General features: G+C 32.5%; 1 pseudogene; it reads left to right on the forward strand.

Moving 5' to 3' along the window:
• The first annotated feature begins 18,466 nt into the window (after positions 1-18,466).
• LOC127250153 (uncharacterized) lies at positions 18,467-19,752 on the forward strand (annotated as a pseudogene).
• Positions 19,753-20,268: the final 516 nt, after the last annotated feature.

Consider the following 20,268-nt stretch of genomic DNA (forward strand, 5'->3'; position numbering starts at 1 on the left):
AGATTATACTTTGTGCTCTAGAGTTATAATTAAGGTTCTTTTCGTATATGTTACATGGTGCTTTAAGGGAACACAGTTAGTGTTTTTGTTTCTTGACTGCCCTTTCTTTTTATTATATAACAGTTTTTGGGATTATACATTGTGATCTAGAGTTATAAGTACATAACGTTTTGTATATTATACGTGGTGTTAAGGTATAAATAGCATTTTTGTTTCTTCATTCTTTTTCGTTTTTATTATATAGCACTTGATGAGATTATACTTTGTGCTCTAGAGTTATCATTACAGTGCTTTTCGCATATGTTACATAGTGCTTTAAGGGAATACAAGTAGTCCTTTTGTTTCTATACTGCCTTTTCTTTTTCATATATAGCAGATTATGGGATTATACGTTCTGCTCTAGAGTTATAATTACAGTGTTTTTCGTATATGGTATATGGTGCTTAATGTAGTATAAATAGCACTTTTGTTTCTTCATTGTTTTTCATTTTTATTATATAGCACTTTATGAGATTATACTTTGGGCTCTAGACTTTTAATTACAGTTCTTTTTGTATATGTTACATAGTGCTTTAAAGGAACACAATTAGTGATTTTGTTTCTTTACTACATTTTCTTGTAATAATTAAGCACTTTATGGGATGATACTTTTTGCTCTAAAGTTATAATTACAGAGTTTTTCGTATATGTTACATGGTGCTTTCAGGTATTATAAATGGCGCTTTTGTTTCTTCGCTATTTTTTCCTTTTTATTATATAACACTTTATGAGATTATACTTTGTGCTCTAGAGTTATAATTATAGTGCTTTTCGTATATATTACACGGTGCTTTAAGATAGTATAAATAGTATTTTTGTTTCTTCATTGTTTTTCCTTTTTACTATATAACACTTTATGAGATTATACTTTGTGCTATAAAGTTATAATTATAAAGCTTTTCGTATATGTTTACATAGTGCCTTATGGAAAAATAGTTAGAGTTTTTGTTTCTTCACTATTTTTCCTTTTCATTATATAGAACTTTATGAGATTATAATTTGTGCACTAGAGTTATAATTTCAATGCTTTTCGTATATGTTATATAGTGCTTTAAGGGAATAAAGTTAGTCCCTTTGTTTCTTTACTGCACTTTTTGAGATTAGACATTGTGCTTTAGAGTTATAATTACAGTGCTTTTCGTATATGTTACATAGTGTTTTAAGAGAACACAGTTAGTGAGTTTTGTTTCTTCACTACATTTTCTTTTTATTATATAGTATTTTAAGGGATTATACTTTGAGCTCTAGAGTGATAATTACAGAGCTTTTCTTATATTTTACACGGTGCTTTAGGGTAGTATAAATAGCATTTTTATTTATTCACTATTCTTTCCTTTTAATTATATAACACTTTATGAGATTATACTTTGTGTTGTAAAGTTATAATTATAATGCTTTTCCTATATGTTTACATAGTGCTTTAGGGAAATGTATTCAGTACTTTTGTTTCTTCATTGTTTTTCCTTTTTATTATATAGAACTTTATGAGATTATACTTTGTAGTCTATAGTTATAATTACAGTGCTTTTCGTATATGTTACATGGTGCTTTAGGGTGGTGTAAATAGCATTTTTGTTTCTTCACAGTTTTTCATATTTATTATATAGCACTCTGTGAGATTATAATTTGTGCTCTAGAGTTATAATTTCAATGCTTTTGTATATATTACATACTGCTTTATGGGAATACAGTTAGTTCTTTTGTTTCCTTACTACCTTTTGTTTTTACTTTATAGCACTTTATGAGATTATAGTTTTTGTTCTAGAGTTATAATTATAGTGCTTTTCGTATATGATACATAGTGCTTTAAGGGATCACAATTAGTGCTTTTCTTTCTTAGCTGCGTTTTCTTTCTATTATACAGCACTTTATGGGATTATACTTTGTGCCCTAGAGTTAAATTTGCAGAGCTTTTCGTATATGTTACATGGTGCTTTAAGGTAGTATAAATAGCGTTTGTGTTTCTTCCCTGTTTTTTCCTTTTTATTATACAACATTTTATGAGATTATACTTTGCGCTCTAGAGTTATAATTATAGTGCTTTTTGTATATGTTTACATAGTGCCTTAAGGAAATACAATTAGCACTTTTGTTTCTTCACTGTTTTTCCTTTTTATTATATAACACTTTATGAGATTGTACTTTGTGCTCTAGAGTTATAATTATAGTGCTTTTCGTATAAGTTCAGATACTGCTTTAATGGTATATTGTTAGCGCTTTTGTTTCTTTACTTTTTACCTTTTTATTATGTAGAACTTTTTGAAATCATACTTTGTACTCCAGAGCTATAATTACAGTGCTTTTTGTAGATCTTGGAAGGTGCTTTAAGGTAGTATAGATAGCGCTTGTATTTCTTCAATGTTTTACCTTTTTATTATATACCACTTTATGAGATTATACTTTGTGCTCTAGAGTTATCATTACAGTGCTTTTCGCATATGTTACATAGTGCTTTAAGGGAATACAAGTAGGCCTTTTGTTTCTATACTGCCTTTTCTTTTTTATATATAGCAGTTTATTGGATTATACATTCTTCTCTAGAGTTATAATTACAGTGTTTTTCGTATATAGTATATGGTGCTTTAATGTAGTATAAATAGCAATTTTGTTTCTTCATTGTTTTTCATTTTTATTATATAGCACTTTATGAGATTATACTTTGGGCTCTAGAGTTTTAATTACAGTTCTTTTTGTATATGTTACATAGTGCTTTAAGTGAACACAATTAGTGATTTTGTTTCTTTACTACATTTTCTTTTAATAATTAAGCACTTTAGGGATGATACTTTGTGCTCTAAAGTTATAATTACAGAGTTTTTTGTATATGTTACATGGGTGCTTCAAGGTATTATAAATAGCGCTTTTGTTTCTTCATGATTTCTTTTTTATCGTATAACACTTTATGAGATTATTCTTTGTGCTCTAAAGTTAAAATTATAGTGCTTTTCGTATATGTTACATAGTGCTTTAAGTAGTATAAATAGCATTTTTGTTTCATCACTGCTTTTCGTTTTTATTATATAGCACTCTATGAGATTGTAGTATGTACTCTAGAGTTATAATTAGAGAGCTTTTCGTATATGTTACATAGTGTTTTAAGGGAATACAGTGAGTTCTTTTGTTTCTTTACTGTATTTTCTTTTTATTATATAACACTTTATAGGATTACACTTTGTGCTGTAGAATTATAATTACAGTGTTTTTCATATATGTTACATGGTGCTTTAAGGTAGTTTTAATAGTGCTTTTGTTTCTTCACTGTTTTTCCTTTTTATTATACAGCACTTTATAAGATTATACTTTGTGCTCTAGAGTTATAATTATAGTGCTTTTCGTATAAGTTTAAATAGCATTTTTGTTTCTTCACCTTTTTTTTTATTATTATATAGAACATTGTGAGATTATACTTCGTACTCTAGACTTATAATTACAGTGTTTTTTGTATATCTTGCAAGGTGCCTTAAGGTGGTATAGATAGCCCTTTTCTTTATTAACTATTTTTTCATTTTTATTATATAGCACTTTATGAGATTATACTTTTGCTCTAGAGTTATTATTCCAGTGTTTTTCGTATATGATACATAGTCCTTTAAGGAAATATAGTTAGTTCTTTTTTTTCTATACTGCCTTTTTTTTTATTATATAGTACTTTATGATATTATACTTTGTGCTCTAGAGTTATAATTATAGTGCTTTTTGTATGTGTTTACATAGTGCCTTAAGCAAATACAATTAGCACTTTTGATTCTTCACTTTTTTTCCTTTATTTTTATTTAGCGCTTTATAAGCTTATACTTTGTGTTGTAGAGTTCTAATTACAGTTCTCTTTGTATATGTTACATAGGGTTTTAAGCGTATATAGTTAGTGTTTTTGTTTGTTGATTGGCTTTTCTTTTTATTATATAGCACCTTGTGAGACTATTTTTGTGCTCTATAGTTCTAATTACAGTGCCTTTTGTATATGTTACATAGTGATTTAAGGGAATACAGAGAGTCCTTTTGTTTCTTTATGGCCTTTTCTTTTTATTATATAGCACTTTATGAGATTATACTTTGTGCTCTAGAGTTATAATTCTAGTGCTCTTCATATATCTTACATGGTGTTGTAGGGTGGTATATATAACGCTTTTTTTTCTTCATTATTTTTTCATTTTATTATATAGTAGTCTGTGTGATTATAGTTTGTACTCTAGAGTTATAATTAAAAAGCTTTTCGTATATCTTACATAGTGCTTTGTGGGAATACAGTTAGTTCTTTTGTTTCCTTACTACCTTTTCTTTTTATTATATAGCACTTTATGAAATTATACTTTGTATTCTAGAGTTAGAAGTACAGTGCTTTTCATATATGTTACATAGTACTTTAAGGAAACACAATTAGTGGTTTTTTTTCTTGACTGCAGTTTCTTTTTATTAGACACCACTTTATGGGATTATACTTTGTGCCCTAGAGTTATAATTATAGAGCTTTTCTTATATCTTACATGGTGCTTTATTGTAGTATAAATAGCATTTGTGTTTCTTCACTGTTTTTCCCTTTTTATTATATAACACTTTCTGAGATTATACTTTCTGCTCGAGAGTTATAATTATATTGCTTTTCGTATATGTTTACATAGTGCTTTAAGAAAATAGTGTCAATACTTTTGATTCTTCATTGTTTTGTTTTTTTCTTATACAACAATTTATGAGCTTATACTTTGTATTGTAGAGTTATAATTACAATTCTTTTCGTATATGTTACATAAGGGTTTAAGGGTATATAGTTAGTGCTCTTCTTTGTTGATTGCCTTTTCTTTTTATTATATATAACTTTATGAGATTATACTTTGTGCTCTAGAGTTATAATTCTACTGCTTTCTGTATATGTTACATAGTGCTTTAAGGGAATACAATTAGTTCTTTTTTTTCCTTACGACCTTATCTTTTTATTAGGTAGCACTTTATGAGATTATACTTTGTGCTCAAGACTTATAATTACAGTGCTGTTCGTATATGTTACATAGTGCTTTAAGGGAACACAGTTAGCAGTTTTGTTTCTTGACTACATTTTATTTTTATTATATAGTACTTTTTGGGATTATAGTTTGTGCTCTAGAGTTATAATTACAGAGCTTTTCGTATATGTTACGTGCTTCTTTAATGTAATATAAATAGCGCTTTTGTTTCTTCACTGTTTTTCCTTTTCATTATATAGAACTTTATAAGATTATACTTTGTGCTCTAGAGTTATAATTACAGTGCTTTTTGTATGTGATACATGGTGCTTTAAGGTAGTATTATATAACACTTTATGGGATTACACTTTGTGCTTTGGAGTTATAATTAAAGAGCTTTTCATATATGATACGTGGTGCTTTAAGGTATTATAAATAGCACGTTTGTTTCTTCACTATTTTTTCTTTTTTATTATATACCACTTTTTGAGATTATACTTTGTGCTCTAGAGTTATAATTATAGTGCTTTTTGCATATGTTTACATAGTGCTTTAAGGGAATACAATTAGCGTTTTTGTTTCTACACTATTTTTCCTTTTCATTATATAGAACTTTATGAGATTGTACATTATGCTCTAGAGTTATAATTGCAGTGCTTTTCGTTTGTGATACATGGTGCTTTAAGTTAGTATAAATAGCTCTTTTCTATTGTCACTATTTTTCTTTTTTATTATATAGCACTCTATGAGATTAGAGTTTGTGCTCTAAAGTCATAATTACAGTGCTTTACGTATACGTTACATAGTGTTTTATGGGTATACAGTTAGCGTTTTTGTTTCTTGAGTCCATTTTCTTTTTATTATGTAGCGCTTTATGGGATTATACTTTATGGTCTAGAGTTATAATTTCCGAGCTTTACGTATATGTTACATGGTGCTTTAATGTAGTATAAATAGCATTTTTGTTTCTTCATTGTTTTTTTTTTTATTATTATTATATAGCATTTTATGAGATTATACTTTGTGCTCTAGAGTTATAATTACAGTGCTTTTCGTAAATGTTACATAGTGCTTTGAGGGAACACAGTTAGTGCTTTTGTTTCTTTACTACATTTTCTTTTTATTATATACTACTTCATGTGACTATGTTTTTTGCTCTAGAGCTATAATTAAAGTGCTTTTCAAATATGTTACATGCTGCTTTAAGTTAGTATAAAGAGCATTTTTTTTTCTTCACTAGTTTTTCCTAGTAAGTATATAACAGTTTATGAGATTATACTTTGTACTATAGAGTTATAATTACAGTGCTTTTTGTATATGTTACATGGTGCTTTAATGTAGTATAAATAGCATTTTTGTTTCTTCACTATTTTACTTTTTTATTATATAGCACTTAAAGAGATTATACTTTTTGCTCTAGAGTTATAATTATAGAGCTTTTCGTATTTGTTATATAGTGCTTTAAAGGAATATTGTTAGTTCTTTTGGTTCATTAGTGCATTTTCTTTTTATTATATAGTACTTTATGAGATTATAGTTTGTGCTCTATAGTTATAATTACAGTGTTATTAGTGTATGTTACATGCTGTTTTAATGTTGTTTAAATAGCGTTTTTGTTTCTTTATTGTTTTTCATTTTTATTATACAGCACTTTATGAGATTATACTTTATCCTTTAGAGTTATAATATAGTCCTTTTCCTATATGTTACATAGTGCTTTAAGGGAACACAGTCAGTGCTTTTGTTTCTTGACTGCATTTTTGTTTTATTATATAGCACTTTATGGGATTATACTTTATGCTTTAGAGTTATAATTATAAAGCTTTTCGTATATGATACTTGTGCTTTAAGGTAGTATAAATAGCGTTTTGTTTCTTCACTGTTTTTTCCTTTTTATTATATAATACTATATGAGATTAAACTTTTTGCTCGTGAATTATAAGTATAGAGCTTTTCGTATATGTTATATAGTGCTTTAAGCGAATACAGTTCCTTATTTTGTTTCTTTACTGCATTTTCTTTTTAATATATAGCACTTTATGGGATTATACTTTATGCTCTAGAGTTATAATTACAATGTTATTCATATATATTACATGGTGCTTTAATGTAGTATAAATAGCGTTTTTGTTTCTTCACTGTTTTTTCATTTTGGTTATATAGCATTTTATGAGATTCTACTTTGTGCTCTAAAGCTTTTCGTATATGTTACATGGTGCTTTAAGGGAGCACAGTTAGTGCTTTTGCTTCTTGACTGCATTTTCTTTTTATTATATAGCACTTTATGGGATTATATTTTCTTCTCTAGAGTTATAATTATAGTTTTTTTTGTATATGTTACATGGTGCATTAATATAGTATAAATAGTGTTTTTGTTTCTTCACTATTTTTCATTTTTATTACATAGAACTTTATGAGATTATACTTTGTGCTCTAGAGTTATAATTACAGAGCTTTTCGTATATGTTACACAGTGCTTTAAGGGAATACAATTAGTTCTTTTGTTGCTTTTCTGCCTTTTCTTTTTATTATATACTACTTTATGGGATTATACTTTGTACTCTAGAGTTATAATTACAATACTTTTCGTATATGTTACTTTTCGGTAGAATAAATAGTGTTTTTGTTTCTTCATTGTTTTTCTTTTTTATTATATAGGACTCTATTAGATTAGAGTTTGTGCTCTAGAGTTATAATTACAGTGCTTTTCGTATATGTTAAATAGTGCTTTAAGGGTATACAATTAGTTCTTTTGTTTCTTCAACGCCTTTTCTTTTTATTATATAACACTTTATGAGATCATACTTTGTGCTCAAGAGTAATAATTATATTGCTTTTCGTATATGTTACATATTGCTTTAAGGGAACACAGTTGATGCTTTTGTTTCTTGACTGCGTTTTCTTCTTATTATATAGCAGTTTATAGGATTATACTTTGTGCTCTAGAGATATAATTACAGAGCTTTTTGTATATTTTACCCGGTGCTTTAATGTACTATAAATAACGTTTTTGTTTCATCACATTTTTCCTTTTTTTATATACCACTTTATGAGATTATACTTTGTACTCTAGAGTTATAATTATAGTGCTTTTCGTATATGTTTACATAGTACTTTAAGAGAATACAGTTAGTGCTTTTGCTTTTTGACTGCATTTTCTTTTAATTATATAGAACTTTATGGGATTATACTTTGTGCTCTAAAGTTATTATTACGGAGCTTTTTTTATATGTTACATAGTGCTTTAAGAGAATACAACTAGTTCTTTTGTTTCTTTACTGCCTTTTCTTTTTATTATATAGCACTTTATGAGATTATACTTTGTGTTATAGAGTTATAATTACAGTGCGTTTCGTATATGTTACATAGTGCTTTAAGGGAACACAATTAGTGCTTTTGTTTCTTGACTGCATTTTCTTTTCATTATATAGCACTTTATGGGATTATACTTTGTGCTCTAGAGTTATATTTACAGTGTTTTAAGTATATGTTACATGGTGCTTTATTGTAGTATAAATAGCAAATTAGTTTCTTCACTGTTTTTCGTTTTAATTGTATAGCACTTTATGAGATTATACTAAGTAGCGTGTTTGTTTGGGGGTTTGGATTTTGAGTTGGGATTTGAATAGTAAAAATTTTGAATTTGAATAGTTGTATGATGTGATATAAATAGGTGTTGATGTGATGTTTTGAATGTAAAATTTATTTTTAGTATAATATAAAAATGAAAAATAGGAATAGGTGTTCGGTTTGATGTTTTTGGAGGGAAAAAATTGGATGAATAGTGAAAATAAAATCAAATCCCCCAAACAAACACGCCCTTTGTGCTTTAGAGTTATACATATTGCTTTAAGGGAACACAATTAGTACATTTTTTTTACTGCATTTTCTTTTTATTATATACCACTTTATGAGATTATACTTTGTGCTCTAGAGTTATAATTACAGAGCTTTTTGTATATGTTTCATGGTGCTTTAAGGTAGTATAGGTAGCACTTTTGTTTCTTCACTGTTTTTCCTTTTTATTATATAACATTTTATGAGATTGTACTCTTTGCTGTAGAGTTATAGTTGCAGAGCTTTTCGTATATGTTACATAGTACGTTATGGGAACACATTTAGTTCTTTAGTTTCTTTTCTGCATTTTCTTTTTATTATATAGCACTTTATGGGATTATAATTTGTGCTATAGAGATATATTTACAGTATTTTTTGTATATGTTACATGGTGCTTTAAGGTAGTATAAATAGGGCTTTTGTTTCTTCATATTTTTCATTTTTATTATATAGCACTCTATGAGATTATAGTTGGTGCTCCTAAGTTATAATTACAGGGCTTTTCGTATATGTTACGTAGTGCTTTTTGGGAATACAATAAGTTCTTTAGTTTCTTTACGGCATTTTCTTTTTATTATATAGCACTTTATGGGATTATACTTTGTGCTCTAGAGTTATAATTGTAGTATTTTTAGTATATGTTACATGGTGCTTGAATGTACTAAAAATAGCACTTTATGAGATTATACTTTGTGCTCTATACTTATAATTGCAGAGCTTTTCGTATATGTTACATAGTGCTTTAAGGGAACACATTTAGTTCTTTTGTTTCTTTACTGTCGTTTCTTTTTATTATAAAGCACTTAATGAGATTATACTTTATGCTCTAGAGTTATAATTACAGAGCTTTTCGTATATGTTACATAGTGTTTTAAGGGAATACAGTTAGTTCGTTTGTTTCTTTACTGCCTTTTCTTTTTATAATATAGCACCATATGGGATTATACTTTGTGCTCTAGAGTTATAATTATAGTGCTTTTTGTATATCTTTACATAGTGCTTTTAGGGAATACGGTTAGGGCTTTTCTTTCTTTACTGTTTTTTCCATTTTATTATATAGAACTTTATGAGATTATACTTTGTGCTCTAGATTTATAATTCCAGTGCTTTTTGTATTTGTTACATGGTGCTTTAACGTAGTATAAATAGCACTTCTGTTTCTTCATTTTTTTTTCTTTTTATTATGTAGAACTTTTTGGAATCATACATTTTGCTCTAGAGTTATAAATACAGTGCTTTTCGTATATGTTACATAGTGCTTTAAGGTAATACAGGTAGTTCATTTGTGTCTTTACTGATTTTCTTTTTTTTATATAGCACCGTATGGGATTATACTTTGTGCGCTAGAGTTATAATCACAGAGCATTTCATATATGTTACATAGTGCTTTAAGGGAACACAGTTAGTGCTTTTGTTTCTTGACTGTCTTTTCTTTTTATTATATATCACTTTATGAGATTATACTTTGTGCTCTCGAGTTATAATTATAGAGCTTTTTGTATATGTTACATAGTGTTTTAAGGGAATACGATTATTGCTTTTGTTTCTTTACTGCCTTTTCTTTTTATTATATAGCACCATATGGGATTATACTTTTTGCTCTCGAGTTATAATTATAGTGTTTTTCATACATGTTAGATGGTGCTTTAAGGTAGTTTAAATAACACTTTTTGAGATTATACTTTGTGCTCTACAGTTATAATTATAGTGTTTTTCGTGTATGTTTATATAGTACTTTAAGGGAGTACAGTTAGCCCTTTTGTTCTTCATTGTTTTTCCTATTAATTATATAATACTTTGTGAGATTATACTTTGTATACTAGAGTTATAATTACAGTATTTTTCGTATATGTTACAAGGTTCTTTAAGGTAGTATAAATAGGTACTCTTGTTTTTTCACTATTTTTTCCTTTTTATTATATAGCACTCTATGAGATTATAGTTTGTACTCTAGAGTTATAATTACAGTTCTTTTTGTCTATGTTACATAGTGCTTGAAGAGAATACAGTTAGTTCGTTTGTTTCGTTACTGCCTTTTGCTTTTTTTTTTTTTTTATATAGCTTATTTTAAGATTGTACATTGTGCTCTAGAGCTATAATTATTGTGTTTTTCGTATATATTTTCATAGTGCTTTAAGGGAATACAGTTAGCAATTTTATTTCTTCATTTGTTTTCTCACTTATTATATAGAATTATTTGAGAATATACTTTGTACTCTAAGGTTATAATTACTGCACTTTTTGTATACGTTGCAAGGTGCGTTAAGGTAGTATAAATAGCGCATTTGTTTCTTCACTATTTGTCCCTTTTATTATATAGCACTCTATGAGATTATACTTTTTCCTTCAGAGTTATAACTACAGTGCTTTTCGTATGTGTTACATAGTGCTTTATTGGAATACAGTTAGTTCGATTGTTTCTTCACTGTGTTTCCTTTTTATTATATAGAACTTTATGATATTATACTTTGTGCGCTAGAGTTATAATTACAATGCTTTTCGTATATGTTACATGGTGCTTTAACAGAACAAAGTTAGTGCTTTTGCTTATAGACCGTATTTTCTTTTTATTATATAGCACTTTTTCGGATTATTCTTTGTGCTCTAGACTTATAATAATAGTGCTATTCGTGTATGTTACATATTGCTTTAAGGTAATACAGTTAGTTCTTTTTTTTCTTTACTACCTTTTCGTTTTATTATGTAGCACTTTATGGGATTATACTTTGTGTTCTAGAGTTATAATTACAGTATTTTTCGTATATGTTACATGGTGCTTTAATGTAGAACAAATAGCGCTTTTGTTTCTTAACTGTTTTTCCCTTTTATTATATATCACTCTTTGAGATTATACATTATTCTTAGAGTTATAATTATAGTGTTTTTCATATATGTTACATAGTGATTTAAGGAAATACAGTTAGTTCTTTTGTTTCTTTACTCTTTTTTTTTTTTAATTATATTACACTTTATGGGATTATACTTTGTTCTCTAGAGTTATAATTACAGTGTTCTTCGTATATGTTACATAGTACTTTAAGGAAACAAAGTTAGTGCTTTGGTCCATTATAGCACATTATAGGAGTATACGTTGTATTTATAACTCTATAGTACAAAGTATAAATAGCGCTTTTGTTTCTTCACTGTTTTTTCTTTTTATTATATAACACTTGAGATTATACTTTGTCCTCTAGAGTTATAATTATAGTGCTTTTGCTATATGTTTACATAGTGCTTTAAGGGAATACAGTTAACGCGTTTACCGCGTTTGTTTCTTCACTGTTTTTTTTCCTTTTTATTATATAGAGCTTTATGAGATTATACTTTGTGGTCTAGAGTTATAATTATAGTGCTTTCCATAGGTGTTACAAAGTGCTTTAAGGAAATACAGTTAGTTTGTTTTTTTCTTTACTGCCTTTTCTTTTTTTATATAGCACTTTGTGAGATTGTAGTTTGTGCTCTAGAAATATAATGACAGGGTCTCTCCGTATTTGTTATATGGGGCTCTATTGTAGTATAACTAGCATCTTTGTTTCTTCACTGTTTTTTGTTTTTATTATATAGAACTTTATAAGATTATACGTTTTGCTCTAGATTTATAATTACTGTGCTTTTCGTCTTTGTTACAAAGTGCTTTAAGGGAAAATAGTTAGTGCTTTTGTTTCTTAACTGCATTTTCTTTTATTATATAGCACTTTATGGGATTATAATTTGTGCTCTAGAGTTATATTTATTGTGTTTTAAGTATATGTTACATGGTGCTTTACTGTAGTATAAATAGCATTTTTGTTTCTTCACTGTTTTTCGTTTTGATTGTATAGCACTCCATGAGATTACACTTTGGACTATAGAGTTATAAATACAGGGATGTTTTGGTTAGCCATTTGAGTAGAAATTGCAAAAGATGAAGAAGCAGAGGGTTTTTTTGGAAGTTGATCGCTGGGGAGAGAAATTAGAACTTTAGGATTTTTAGGGCGTGAATATGGCTGGGTCAGGGAAGGATTTTTCATAAACCCTGTGATGTGACATAACACAGTGTAATAATAGCACTATGTCTCAAACCCCTAAACGTCGCATCTCACACAGTTCAAGGAGTGACGTTTAGGAGTTAGGCGGGAGGAGGCAAGTTGTTGAGCACAAAAAAATGATGAGTAGGGTTTCCGAGAATAGGCCTATCAAATTAGGTTAAGGACTGATGTAGAGTTTAATGGGCTTGTTAATGGTAGCAGGATTTCAAAAAGAGAGTCCGAATATAAAATCCGAACATGGTTAAGGAAAAGGCGTCCTCGGGAGAAGGCAGAGATCGGGTGTGATAAGGTCGGACACAGAGCTCGGATGTGATAAGGTCGGACACGGAGCTCAGGTGTGATAAGGTCAGACACGGAGCTCAGGTGTGATAAGGTCAGACACGGAGCTCGGATGTGATAAGGTCGCACACGGAGCTCAGGTGTGATAAGGTCGGACACGGAGCTCAGGTGTTATAAGTTCGGACACGGAGTTCAGGTGTGATAAGGTTGGGTGCAAAGATCGGGCGTGAGAAGGTCGGGCACGGAACTCAGGCATGATCAGGTCGGGTGCTGAGGTCGGATTTGATCATGTCATTCTTGGAGGTCGGGTGTAATAAGGTTGGGCACTGAAGTCGGACGTGATTGGGTCGAGCTCAAAGGTCCGGCGTAATAAGGTCGGGCACTGAAGTCGGACGTGATCGGGTCGAGCTCGAACGTCGGGCGTGATAAGGTCGGGCACTGAGGTCGGACATGATCAGGTCAGGCTCGAAGGTCGGGCATGATAAGGTCGGGCATAAAGATAAGATGGGATAAGGTCGGGCTCGAAGGTCGGGCGTGATAAGGTCGGGCACTAAGGTCAAACGTGATTAGGTCGAGCTCGAAGGTCGGGCACAGAGATAAGACGGGATAAGGTCGGGCGTGATAAGGTCGGGCACTAAAGTCGGACGTGATCAGGTCGGGCAAGAAAAATCAGATGTGATAAGGTTGGGAACTGAGATCGGATGTGATCAGGTCGGGTACGGAGGTCGGATGTGATAAGTCCAGGTGTTATATATATAGGTCGGGCAAAGCGGACTCAGGCAAGGCAGGAGGTTAAACAAGGGAAGGATGGGCAAGAGAAGACGAAGCAGCAGATGTGCAGGTCGGGCGAAAGAGCAGTTCCTAGACAGTTGGAGGAAGTTTCAACTAATGAGCGGATTTGAAGGCACGACTTGGTAAGTCGGTTAACATACGTGTCAACAGAAGAGGACTTTCTGGGCGGTTTACAACGGTTGCTGTAACCGACCAGACGGCGGTTCAAAACCGTTTCTTTAAAGGGTTTTAAATAGGTTTGTTCCTGACCTAAGAAACCATCTTCAATCGACATCAAATTCAAAAGAATTGCCTTTAGGGATCACCACATTATTTTCCACTCTGTATTTTTATTTTCCTATTTTATTTATGTATCCTACAGTGTTTAGCGATTCCTAATCTCAGGCACTAATTATATCAAATTCGAAGATAATTTCCTATTTTTGGATTTTACTTTTTATTGTTGAAAAATTGCATCAACAATTTGGCGACCACAGTGGGAGAAAGGCAACATTGCTGATCCTACATCAACAGAGAATTTCATACGACTGAGGTCCGGTCGTATCATCGAAAGGATCCACATGGCAGGCACACAACCTCAAGCATCTTCAGCACCGGTGGGAGAAACCATCTCACCACTTGTCATGCCAAATGCAGGGGAAACACCACAAGCACCTGCTGACTGGGTTTTCTATGTTCAACAATTGAACAATTAGCATAATTTGGCTATGAAGAATATGTTGCGCGAGCAAAAAATGTTGCGCAAGCAACAAATGTTGCGGAAGCAACAAAACCTTATGCAAAATATGCTAAATCAGGCGTTACCAAGGGTTACTCTGCAACCCACCCAGACACCGCCAGAGTTGTCACCATCCAGATTACAGGCAAATTTTGTGGGGCCTTCATACGTGGATAACACTTTTCTAAACGCTACTGCTACTAGGGTTGACAGGGGAAAGACTCCCCCCACATACCCAAATAATGTTCCACTAGGTGTTAGGGTCGAACCAACCGACCTCAGAGAAGAAGGATTGGGAGGACAGGCTCACAATCCCATTCCTGTATTTGACCCTGTTCCGCCCAGGGTAGATCCAGAAGACATTGCTCAAGTCTTGAGGGTGCATTTTGGAATGAATCCTCAAACGGTCAACAGACCGGCATACCAGAGGCCATTCCCATAAGGAATCATCAATGAGCACCCCTTCTAAGGAATTACAGACCACCCGATTTTCATTCTTTTTCAGGAGAGGATGGAGCCTCAACCATTGAGCATGTGGGACGCTTCACGGCTCAATTGGGGGAAGTTGGAAATAATTTATTTTACAAATTACAGTTGTTTGGATTATCACTCACAAGAACCACTTTTTCATGGTTCGCTAATCTGCCACCATGACAGTTGTAAACTTGGGAAGGTCTGGAGGCCGCATTCCATGCAAGGTTCTTTAATCCGCTCCCGACGGTCTTGCTCACAGATCTTATGGAGATCCGGCAGATGCCAGAAGAGACTGCTTATCAATTTATAGAGCGGATACGTCTAATGAAGGGACGCTGCTCAACAATCATTGAAGAAAGCGAGATGACCAATTTAGTGGTCAGGAATATGCATACCAGACTACGGGAGGCGTTGACAGCCCACGATGTTCAGGATCTGGCCAGTTTGGCTTCCAAAGCAGGAAGGTTAGAATCTCTTTTTAGAGAAAAAGATCATAATTTCTGATGGAACAGAGTCCAATAGATGGCCTGTGTCGATACATAAATGTATGCGCCAGATGATGAGCAGGGAAACATCATTGAAGAAATGGCAGTTGAGATTGTAAGCGGCAAGCCTTATGTGCGTTCCAAACTAAAGCCCCTTCTGGTGACAGAAGAGAATGAACAACCGACTTTTGATGCGCCAAAAGCAGACGAAATTTTTGATATTCTGCTAGCAGATGGGCAAATTCGCATTCCTAAAGGCCATCGTTTAGCAACGAAGGAAGAGATAAAAGGGAGGTCATACTGTAAGTGGCATAATTCTTTTACGCATTACACTAATCAATGTACGCATTTCCGAAAGGAAATACAGAAGGCTATCAAAGCAGGAAGATTCAAGTATGTAACAATGGGAGTGGAGCACCAGCCGTTCCCAAAAGTGACTGCTGCTGTGATCTCTTTGCGTTCTTCACAAGATACGCAAAGTGATGATGAGAAAAATACCAAGTGAAAGGAGCGCAAGCCCAAAGAGCGGGAACACAATCAGGAAGAAAAGTTCAAAGTTTGCGAAACCAGAGTGGTGGAGAAATGGGATAAAGAAGATGGGTCCTTCGAAGTGAAATTGAAGGATAAAGCTGTGGTACGAGACCGACCAACGCGCAAACCACAGCTAATCCATGACAAATGGAGCTGAAACAGAAAGCCTCTGCCAATAGACATAGATCCCCGATTTCCAGGTATGAATCGTACGCAAATCCGTAATGCTAAGCACAGGTATGCGGCTCGGCATGGAAAGCGGGTAGATAAAGGGAAGGAGAAGAAACAGTTGTCACCTAAAAGGAAAAGCTCGAGCTACCAACAGGAGTACTGGCAGATTGAAAAGCCTATCAAGAAGGCCAAGTGCTTTCGGTGTCGGTTCTGCAGACGGATCAACATTGACCCTGAGATAGAAGATGCCGAGGAAGAGATTCCTAAGAAAATCTTTAGGTCATTTGCTCCAGAGGAAACTAAAGTTCTGTGCAGCAAAATAGTGAAGATTGATAAAGCCGGGTTTGAAGTCAGGATGACGGATATGCGATGGTTCGAGGAGGAAGAAGAGCCCATCTGGGAAAAGTTCGAGGAAGAAAAAGAACCGGAATAGGCGGCGATGACTGGCAATCCCCCACCTATGGTTTTTCCACCTATACCAGAAGGAGCAATTCCACACTTGAAACCATTGTATGTTAACGCTCACATTTGTGGTAAGCCGATTAACAAGGTTTTTATTGATAATGGGGCTGTCTTCAACGTTATGCCTCTTAAAACTCTGAGAAAATTAGGCAAAGGGATTGGCGATTTATCTCCAGTGGATGTCGAGATGACAAGCTTCACAGGACAACCAACCAAACCAGAAGGGATGATTGTGGCATCTATTGAAGTCGGACCAAAGGTGATTTCAACAGTCTTTTTCGTGGTAGATGCCAACACTACTTATTCAGTCATGTTGGGGCGAGATTGGATTCACGCTTCCAAATGCGTGCCTTCTTCTCTCCATCAACAAATCATGTTTTGGGAAGGAGATCAAGTATTTACTATGGAAGCTAGCACCAATCCGTTCGTCTCCACAGAAGGTGTGGAAGAGTTGGTGCTTTATTCAGAGTACGTTCCGCCAATTTCGTGTAACAACTGTGGTAGACAAATATCCCTGGAAGGGCTGTAGGCTCACTGCGCAGAGTTATGTGTTTCATTAGAAATATTCTTCTGCTTTATGGCTCTATCGTTAGCCAAAAAACTTTTTATTTTATTTTAAGTTTAATTATGGAAGAAATAAGTAAATGTGAAAAGCATAATGCAAGAAATTGTCTGATATCTTTGTGTAATTTGACCATTTGAGTCTGAACTGATCGAAAACTATGCTCAACCCATTCTGCTTCCTTCTGTGCATTGTAAGTTTTGGCCACTCGTGTCCAAAACATGACAGATGTTTGATCAGTGGATGTAATTACATCTTGAGAAATTTCGAGAAATTTCTCAGTAAGCAACTAATCTTCAACATGGGAGAAACCAGCAGAATGTTTAGAAGACATTTTTTTCTTAAATTCTAGAAAAATGTGGTGTATATGATATTAAACAAAACCCTATATTTATAGATGAATCACGATCAAACAAGAGCCATTTGATTCACCTACTACGATAGATTAAATGAGAGCCATTCGATCTACCTAACATGGCCGATTAAACGAGGGCCATTGGATTCACCTAACATGATGGATTAAATGAGAGCTGTTCGATCTACCTAACATAGCCGATTAAATGGGGGCCATTGGATTCACCTACCACGATGGATTAAATGAGAATCGTTCGATCTACCTAACACGACCGATCAAATGAGAGCCATTGGATTCACCTACCACTAGGGGTGGGTATGGTTCGGACCAAAAATTTCGATTACCAAATTTTTGGTTAACCAAAAATATTTACAATATTTACAAATAATGAAAACCGCACCGAATTTAAAAAATGTATATATTATAAAAAATTAAAATTCTAATTAAATAAACAAATTTGCAAATATTTCAAATATCTGATCCAAAATCGGACCGAATATAATTATTAATATAAATTATAAAATATAATAATATAAATATATAAATCGAACCGAACTGAAAAATATTAAATATACAGTATTCAATTTTTATAGGTGAATCACGATCAAACGATAGCCATTGGATTCACCTACCACGATGGATTAAATGAGAGTCGTCCGATTCACCTACCACGAGGATCAATTGAGAGCCATTGGATCCACCTAACACTATCCTTATACACCTTATATGAATTGACACATTTGTGGCATATATTATATACTTCAACCAAATATAAAAACATTTATCTAGTGTAAAAATGAATTTCAACATGGGAGGGTCTACAAATGTGGTTGCTCAAAGTTCTTCTTCATCAATATCTTCGTCCGAAAATGATGGAATCGGCCAACACATCCTAGCAAATACTCAGGAGTGTGCGAAGGTAGCCATCTCAGTTGTCGAGCGAAATAATATTTGGTATGATCATTTTTTCAATTCACAACAGCCAACTCATGGAGGGTCTGTGCCAGGCCATAAAGTTGTTAATCGTAATCGTGAAGAAGCTGCTCATAATATATTTAATGATTACTTTGCACCTAACCCATTATTTGATGAACAAACCTTTCACCGACAGTTTCGAATGTCTTGAAGTTTGTTTCTTCGTATTATTGATGCAGTTAAACAACATGATTCATATTTTGAACAACAATATGATGGACTTGGTCATCCTGGATTGTCGCCTTATAAAAAAGCAACAACTGTATTTCGCGTGTTAGCATATGGTACAGCAGCAGATGCAACTGACGAATATTTTAAAATAGGCGAATCAACGGTCATTGAGAGTGTAAAATGATTTTGTCGTGCTGTGGTGGAAGTTTTTTCTGAACAATATCTTAGATCTTTGAATGCTAATGATCTTGCGAGACTACTTCAAATTGGCGAATCTCGTGGTTTTCCAGGTATGTTGGGTAGTTTAGATTGTATGCATTGGGAATGGAAAAATTGTCCAACTGCCTGGAAAGGTGCATATGCAGGTCGAAGCGGTTCACCAACTATTATTTTAGAAGCAGTGGCGGATTACAATCTTTGGATCTGGCATGCATATTTTGGTTTACCAGGAACCAACAAGGACATCAACGTCTTGGAGAATTCACATTTATTTTCAAATTTCACTAGTGGAATTTCTTCTCCGGTAAGATATGTTATCCGGGGGAAAAAATATAATACTGGTTGTTATTTAGCTGATGGCATTTATCCAAACTGGTCTACAATTGTGCAAAGTATTTGTGATCCACGAGGTCGAAGAAGAAACTTTTTTCACAAAAGCAGGAGTCATGTAGAAAAGATGTCGAACGTGCATTTGGTGTTCCACAGTCGCATTGTGGAACAATTGCTGGACCTGGTCATTTTTGGCAAAAATATATTTTGCATGATATAATGACTACTTGTATCATTATGTATAATATGATAATAGAAGAGGAACGCGACCTCAGTGCTCCAATCATTGAACATGTTGAAGCACCGCCTATCGAAGTTAAATTGGGAAGAGGTCAAAATGCTCAACGTGAAGGTTCTTTTTCAGCGATACAGACAACTTATAGATAGAGAAGCTCATATATCACTTTGTAATGAGTTGATTGAACATATATGGGAGGAATATAGTAATTCGGATAATTAATCGTCTATGTAATTTTCATATTTAACATAACGTTTGTTTTAATTTAGCATTGTATACTTTTCGTATTTAATATAATATTTGTTTCAATTTACCATTTTGTAATTTTTTTTATTTAATATAATACTTGTTCGTTTTTGTATTTAATTTGTAAAAGTTATTTTTTGTAACAGTAAAAAATAATAATTTATATTGAAAATATATTATTAACTAATAATTAAAACTACGTAAATAATAATAAAGATTGGGTGTGAATTGTATATATAAAAAGTTGTTTAAAATAATATATAAAAAAGAATATTTAGAGAATATTCTGTTTCGAGTTGAAAATAGAGTTGTGGGTTGGAGTTAAATTACTGTAGCAACTGCATTTTTACAGTTATAACTGCATAAATGGACTTGTGCGGTTGGAGATGGCCTTAAGGGAATACAACTAGCGCTTCTAT

Source organism: Andrographis paniculata, unplaced genomic scaffold (assembly GCF_009805555.1).
Source record: "Andrographis paniculata isolate CXL003 unplaced genomic scaffold, ASM980555v1 Contig37END, whole genome shotgun sequence".
Taxonomy (NCBI): Eukaryota; Viridiplantae; Streptophyta; class Magnoliopsida; order Lamiales; family Acanthaceae; genus Andrographis; species Andrographis paniculata.